At 33.7% G+C, this 7,808-nt stretch overlaps 1 pseudogene; it reads left to right on the top strand.

Moving 5' to 3' along the window:
• The first annotated feature begins 812 nt into the window (after positions 1-812).
• LOC104586791 (nuclear cap-binding protein subunit 2 pseudogene) lies at positions 813-1,792 on the top strand (annotated as a pseudogene).
• Positions 1,793-7,808: the final 6,016 nt, after the last annotated feature.

The following is a 7,808-nucleotide window of genomic DNA, read 5'->3' as shown; positions in this document are numbered from 1 at the left end:
ACCGATTCAAAAGAGAACAACACAGAAGATAAATTTGCAGGATACAATGTAATTGAGTCCCCATTTACTCCTCACAGAATGCACCTCTCACTGATCTCATAGCACTTGGCAGCCGCACATTAGAAATATCTCCAGTACTTGTATATTGTCATTCATGGGGGAGATATTCCTAATGCATGACTGCAACATGCTGTGAGACACACTCTCTATGAGGAGTAAATCTAAATTCAGTGTGAATTAGTTGATTGTCTTTTGTTGATAGACAATTAGGGAGGAAGAAATTACATGATCTTTTACTACATTATTTACTAATTTGGAGCCAATGCCATGGCTTTATGAAATCTCCCTCATGATTTTGATTAATTTGTTTTTGTTCTTCTAACATATTTTGGTCCGTTTCTCTATTAATTATTTGGGTTAAATACTTAAAGTACCCTTAGGGCTTAGAAAATGGGCAAAAACTTATCATACTATTTGAAAAATTACTTACAGTACCCCCAAGCTTTCTGACAATGGACATCGTTAAATACTAAGGGAAAAAAGTAAAATTTCAAATTTGCCGTCCATTATTTCTCAAATTTTAGATGAAACTGAAAATACTAAATGAATTTTCGGTTCTGATTGGAGGGAGGGTTTCCAAATCCCTCCGGGGGGAACTTGAAAACGCAAAGACGGCCTTTTTCTCGGCTCTTGGAGAGCCCAAAATAGAAGAAATTAAGAAGTAAAGAAGAGAAGGGGAAATTGAAAAGATAGAGCACACTGGACATGCTGATTTCTTGATCGACTTGGTTTATTTTTTATGGAAATTCTCAATGGCCTCATTATTTAAGGATCTTAGCAAGCTATAGAAGATTAATGGGTTTATAAGAAGAATTTGAACATATAGAGCTCTATAACCGTTTATGTTGGGAATATATCCTATACAATGGAAGAGCAAGTTTTTGAACTATATCCTCGAGCTGGAGAGACAAAAAAAATAATCATGGGTTTTGGATAAGAACACCAAAACCCCATGTGAATTTTGCTTTGTCATATACTACTTTAGGGGTTATGCTGATGATTCGATTAAATAGGGCCCATTTGGCATGGGAAGATCTTCTAGTAGCTCTGACATGTAAAAGACCAATTGAGATTTTGCATAAAGATCTATGTAGGTTGAAACACGTTTGGCAGATGTGCGAAAAGACGTGCGTCTTTTGCATCTTTCCGTGAGATTAAAACGCAAAAAGCTTCATTTAGAGTTTTTTGAAATCAGCCCAAAATAGATTTTTCGTGTCTTTTCAGCATTCTGTCTTTTGGTAGCTAAATCTTTCATGTACCAAATGAAAATAGACCAAAAATCAATCTTTGCCACTTGTACATAACCGAAAAACTGCACGGAAAGAAAGGCCAAATGGGCAGTGGGACAATTCTTGATGATCGTCCAATTCGTATTGATTTTGACTGGGGATTACAAGAAGGAAGGCAATGGGGTTGTGGTCGAAGTGGTGGACAGGTGCGAGGTGAATATCGTACTGATTATGATCCTGGAAGAGGTGGTTATAGAAAATTGATCAGAGAGAGCTGGAAGCACAGAGGCAACTAATAGATTATGGTGCAGGGTCTTGGGGTTCTTTCCCATCTGTTATGCCATCTCATTATGGTCAGGGGCATGGGATTGGGGGTTCCCATAGACATGGTAGAGATTACCATCTCAAGCGGCATCGGGGAAGATGATCGCCATGCATCATCAGATGTCTCAAAAAGTTACGATCATGAATCCGGTGAGCCTGTGTATGGCTGGGACTTCTAATCCCAGTTTCATCGTTTTGAGTAGACATTGTTAGGATAGTTTTGAAATTAAGAAAAAATATATAAGTCTCGTGATATTATATGTGAACTGATTGTAACAATGCATTAACAGTGGGATGATTTTCTCCTCATTTAAATACCTCTCATTAATTTTTATATTTAAGTCATTAAATCTCATTAACATTAATTGATTCTATTCCTGACTAAAATATCCCTAGTTTTGAATTTGACGACTCCTTAAATATAAAAGCTCAAAATATAATTTGTATTACTACATTTCTTTTTATATCATGATTTGACTTACAACTTATAAGTAAATATCAATTCTTACTTAGATGAGTGAAACTTTGTTCCCTTAACAACGGAATTTCCTTTACCCAACAAACAAAAAGGGAGTCCATTTATTTAATTGGGTAAAATCACTTAGGGTTAAAAAATGAGAGAGAGAGAGAAATGAAAAAAATGATTCTGATGTAAAGCTCTAATGCATATAAAAATAATCTGTTCTGATTCTTCTGAATAATCAAACAATATTCTACCAAAAAGGCATCGAAAAAAATAAGCAGAAACGCAATAACTCTGAATTAATAATAGTGAGTTCAGCCACACCAAGATAATTAGATCATGAATGATAAAACTAAACAATAGAGTGAAATGTAAAACTACAACAATAAATTGAAGTGTGCAAATTAATTAAAATATGAGTTAATTAAGAAGTACAGATGAGAACATAGCAAGATTAGATGACAAGCGAAATTGCTAAGACATACGAAAATAATAGAAACGATGAGATATAATCATATAAAAGGGCTAATGAATTAATGTAATAGATTCTATTGAAATGAATCATTCAAGGAAGATGAATATATAAGAACACTCTAAACTTAAGTTGAATACGATAAATTTAATAGTAAAAATTAAAGAAGATAAAAAGGTTTAGACCTCTCCTATTCGAGAGCCCTGTTGTGAAGCAATGGAGATGGCTGAAATTATTTTTGCCCCAATGAAGTGAAAAGTTGTAAGATAGTGTGTAAAAACAACTGATTTTTTATGTTGAGAGAGGAAGATGAATCTCCAAAGGGAAAATCTATAATACCATAAAGATGTAATATTGGAAGAGTTTTGACCAATCAAAATACCTCATAAATTTTGATAAATACCACCAGATTGGTCACCTCTTTATGATACCGATTGATTGGGTTCGATTATGATACCAAAAAGATATGATAACGGAAAAGTTTACCACCAATCAATTTGGATCATAAAAGAGATGACCAATTAGGTGGTATTAATCAAAATTCATGGGAGTACTTTGATTGGTCAAAGCTTAATTTTCGGGTATGATGTCATTCTAGTACCATAGATTTTTGGGAGAATGACTGATCAGAACTTTGTAACCCCGCCATACAAGGGGATGAATCCTCACTATGAATTGATGCCAAATTCATGGGCAGGATGCGGTTTAGGGGGGGGGGGGGGGGGCTACTAGTAGACTATAGGGAGAATTCTGCATTGGGTTGCAGAGTACTTAACCCTAGATTTTTCCAAAAATGAAAGAGAAAAAAGATTGTACGCTTACATTGGGTTTTTCTGATTTCACAGGAATTAGGATTATAATCCATTAAAGTTTATCTCCTCTGATAAATATTTAATTATCTTTATTAGTCATTTACTTATTTGTATTATAGCAACCTTCTTTGAAAGGGTTCGCTTGAGATATGGCAAAGGCCGTGTAAAAATGAGCATAATTGCCGGAGAAGGCATAAACAACATCCAACCTGTGGTAGGGGAGATCATGGGCCGGGCTGGGCTTGCACTTATGATAAGGGTTATAGCCTAATCCTGGGCCTAAAATATAACCATAGCCTAGGTCTATACGGGCCCAGGATGGACCAGGCCTATGTCTTTCATATATAAAACATTATATATATATATATATATATATATATATATATATATATATATATATATATATATATATATATATATATATATACTAAATGACATATAATATGTATATAAACTTATTTTATACATTATATAATATAAAACATTATATATAATATAAATTATAGGGAGAATGACTGTTCAGCACACCCTAAGAATTCTTAGCCCCAACAGTGGGGGTGTTTGTCATTTTGAATTGTGTAAGGTTGCAGTGGAATATATACCATAGCCAAGGATTAAAATATCAATACACCCGATATAGGGTGTATCGTATCGGTATGCATTGATATTGGTCCGATATCAGCATATTGGTCCAACACACCACCGTATCAACGCGTATCGACTATTGTATCGATTAATGGCGTGGCGTCTCACAATAATACCCAGGCGCACATTAACCAAATGCCCAGGCGCACTCGATTAATGGAGTGAGTTAAACCCCTGTTGGTCAATGCACGCCTAATGCCCAGGCACACATTAACCAAAAAGCTAGTTATCATTTCATGTTAACAATAGTAATAAAATCATTTTTATTAAACTTAATGTTTACATGCAAAAAAAAAAAAACAACAACATACATTTATTTTCAAAAACTTCAACTATAAATTAAAAAGAACAATATTCAAAATTAGTATTTTATAAATAAATAGAATAAATAATTTATAAAATCCACATATATATATCAAAAATAAATTTTAATTTAAAAAATTTATAGAAATAAAATATTCATAACAGAATAATTATTTCAATACTTAAATTTTATAAATTTTCATATGTTGTATATCTTAAAATTTTATAAATTATTAATTAATATTTTAGTTTGCATTAAATAACAATATATTTATTATTTACAAAAATAAAAGTATTGTTTGCAACGTATTTGAAAATATAATATAAATTGAATCTATCAAATCCATTAATCTACATTTTGTATAAAAAATAATTTTTAACATCAAAATTTTATAAAATAAAATATTAATAATAAAATAACTATTTTAGTAATTAAAATTTATGAATTTTCATATGATAATAATTTTCAAAATTTTAATAGATTTGATATATTTAAGTTAAGATTATATATTTTTATAAATTATTAATTGATATTTTAATTTAAATTTTATAATAACATATTTATTGTTTACAAAATATAAATATTATTTATCAAATATTTAAGAATTAATTTTTTAGTTGAATTTTTTTGTTAATGTTAAAAAATAAAAATAGAAAAATAGAAAAAAATGATATAATAATTCAAATATAATAGTTGTATATGCTTTATGCTTTACACTTTAATAGATAATAAAATAATATTGCCTTTTTTGCATATATTAATTTATAAAAATCTATATAATATTTTCCTTGGACTCTTGATTGATGCATTATTAATAAAATTGTCTAATATTTACATGTCCTGCTATATTAATTATAATATATTATTTATAGTTGTTTTGACATTAAACTTAATGATATTAATATATTTGTGGAATTTGTGTGCATTTTCTTAGCGTATCCAAGAGTTTCCCTATTTTTTCGTTCGTATCCATGCGTTTACCAAGCGTATCCATATCCAAGTTGTCCGATACGATACCCGATACCGATACTTTAATCATTGACCACAGCATAGAAGCTTTCGTCTTAGCCAGTTTGATACTGGATCCCTCTTTGGCATGTCTCAGTTTGTGCTTCATGCACCGGACTCAGGTTCTTATCCTATAGCCAAGGCGTTTGTATTGCTTGTCATTACTACCAATTCAGTTCCAGGGACTATTAGCCCTTGAGATTATCATCAACAGGGGCAGTGAGGCTGCTAGCTTTATGTTCTCCATCCTACACTGGCATGGTCTACCAAAATTGATCCCGATGAACTTGATTCTGAGCCAGTTGAGTTTGTTCGTTTGGGGATCGGAAGTTAATATATGGCATGTTGATCTTGTTTTCCCGGCTAGACCTGAGTTCGTGGTCATGGTATTGATAGATCTCAACTTAGGAAGAATTAGAGCTGAACAAAGCCAGACTCTTGTAAGAGTTCACATCCACACCCCACAAACGCCCCACATACATATCTCAGCATGCATTGAGGAGACCAGATCTACTTCTCACATGTGTCTCACAAGCACATCCTACCATGCATTGGGAACATCTCCCGGACTTTTAAATTATTATTCACGGGAGGTGTTCCCAATGCATGGTGGATGTGCATGTGAGGTGCCCGAGTGTGAGGAGCAGATCTCGTCACTGCATTGAGAACATTTCCCATACTTGCCATTGGAAAATGTTTCCAAACAGGATTGAGATATACTGTGGGGCGCATAATTCCTCTTGTTGGCACCGGTGAATGAAAAGGACGGAGATTAACCAGCTGAATTTGAAGTCCCTCTAATGTAGCACTGGGTTTCAACTTGAACCTGCCTTGTTTGCAGCAAGCATTTTCGATAACATTGCCTAGCCTAGGGGATTGGATAGATGGAGCGCCTACGGAAGCTGAAGTCATGTAAACAGCTTTATACTGCACATGTACACGGGTTTGTGAGTGCACTACCAGATGGATACAGGCCCCAGTGGAGAGAGAGAGAGAGAGAGAGCGAGAGAGGAGTGCAATTACTCGAAATGGATTTTGTGGCCGGGGCGGGTTTTGGTCTTACAACCCATACTGGTATAGACAGGGTGTGATATTAGGCTAAACCCCGCCCCTCCTACTTGTATATAAAATTTACTATATAATATCATCATTAATAAACTTATATATGACAATTGATAGTTTATGTATCTTTTATATGTTTTAATCAAATAATTAAAAATTTTAATATTGATTCATGTTATTTTGCTTATTTATTGTTTGTACACGTTGTGAAATGACAAAAAATTAAATGCAAAATTTAAATTCATCTTATCCAACCACCCCACCCTCAAATGTAGAAAGGGTTTTGCATTTTCATGTTTTAAGAGAGTTTGGATTCTAAAAAACCAACAAATTCAACTCGTTGCAGTTTTAGGGAGGAAACGATTTGGGAGGTTTAGAAGACAGAGGGTATAGAATTAACAAAATCCTCTTCGCCCCATTTCCATCTTGCTAAATGAGGCTATTAGTGCACTGGACTCTGAGACAGAATGCAAGTTCCAGGTAGCCCTTGAGAGGCTGATGAGAGGACGCGACCACGGTGTTAATGGTCCACAGACCATCAACCATGCATTCGTAGAACAAGGCTGCCACTCCGAGCTGATGATGCTTATTATTGGCTCCTGCAGCTGCAGATTCGCATCTCAAGAGCTTTCATTGACACAGTTTGTTCTGCTGTAAGGTGGTGGTGTAATTTTGATAAAGCAACGTGGCCACTGCTGGTGGGGTACATATCTGGATCCCATCAATTTAATCTTATTTTTCTTTTTTCTTTTTCTTTTCCTTATTTTACCTGGACAATTAAATGTTTACATCGTTTATTGGTGTTTATTGCAGATGAAGTAAAATGAAATAATTGTTTGATTTCACCGTTTATCAAATAAATGATCGAAAATTGAAATGCTTTGATTTTTGTGCATGGGGCAATTTGGGGAAATGCCAAATTTTTGTTTCTCCCGATGTCACATCATTTCTTAAAATCAAATGCTGATGTGACACATTTTAGTGGGTATTAATTTAAGGTGGAGAGTAAAAAACGTTTACAAGGAAGACCAACCAAACAACAAAAACAGAAAACATTTAAAGCAAAAAAACATTTAAAGTGAAAAAGTATAAATAAACATTTAAAAAGTGAAAAAGTACAAATAAACGGTCTATCCATAAATGCCCACGGAAACAAACACATACAAAAATGTCCTCACAATGTGTTCACAACCATTTGCAACCGTGCATTGGGGAACATCTCCATATTTATAAAGTTTTATTCATGAGCAGATACTTCCAATGCATAGCTGCAATTGGTTGTGAGCACACCATTTTGTGAGAACTGAATCCGTTATGGAAAATTTTCTTTATCAGACTAATAGCAATTTGCCACACCAACTTGCAACTGCACATTGGCTATGAGCACGGTGTGAGCACTATTTTGTAAGGGTGGAATCCGTTATAGAAA

Source organism: Nelumbo nucifera, chromosome 4 (assembly GCF_055504915.1).
Source record: "Nelumbo nucifera cultivar China Antique chromosome 4, China Antique-T2T, whole genome shotgun sequence".
NCBI classification, from domain to species: domain Eukaryota; kingdom Viridiplantae; phylum Streptophyta; class Magnoliopsida; order Proteales; family Nelumbonaceae; genus Nelumbo; species Nelumbo nucifera.
The sequence above is the reverse complement of the archived record's forward strand: the minus strand, read 5'-3'. Positions and strand labels throughout refer to the sequence as shown.